This window comes from Haliaeetus leucocephalus, unplaced genomic scaffold (assembly GCF_000737465.1).
Source record: "Haliaeetus leucocephalus isolate CR32 unplaced genomic scaffold, Haliaeetus_leucocephalus-4.0 Scaffold517, whole genome shotgun sequence".
Taxonomy (NCBI): domain Eukaryota; kingdom Metazoa; phylum Chordata; class Aves; order Accipitriformes; family Accipitridae; genus Haliaeetus; species Haliaeetus leucocephalus.
In genome coordinates this window covers 1,569,279-1,569,819 of record NW_010972953.1, presented here as the reverse complement: position 1 = coordinate 1,569,819, position 541 = coordinate 1,569,279, and positions in this window count along the sequence as shown.

Here is a 541-nt window from a genome sequence, read left to right as displayed (position 1 = left end):
CCTTGCTCACACCGAAAGCGCGAGCAACCTTTAGCGGTGGCTGGGTTGTTTCCGTACGGGCACACCGGTGCGGGTGCGATGCGGGGGATGAAGTGAGCTTGTGCTTGTGCCCGAGCATGCACTGAAGTGCTTTGCCCAGGTACGTTTAAAAGCATCACTGCCCCGAGACCCTCGCTGCCAGGCGGCTCCCACCCAGGGGGCTCACCGCAGGGCCCGTCCCGGCACACAGGCGGCTCAGCCAGGTTCATACAAAGGACCATAAATTAGATTTAAAAGATTAGCTTCATCACCCCAGGCTCAGCAAACCCCAAGGTCCTGAGGTCTACCCAGCCCGACGGCCCACGGTCCCCAGACCGGCGGGACACGGTGCAGAAGGACACGAGTTCCCGCGCGGAGGTGAAAATCGAGAAAAATGGTTCAGGGACTCTCAGCTACGTTGGAGAGAGATGGGAAGGACAGGGCGGGCACCCAGGCGCCCGGCGAGCGCTCCGCACCCATGCGCGGCACAGAGACGCCGCCAGCCAGCCCCACGCCGGCCGAG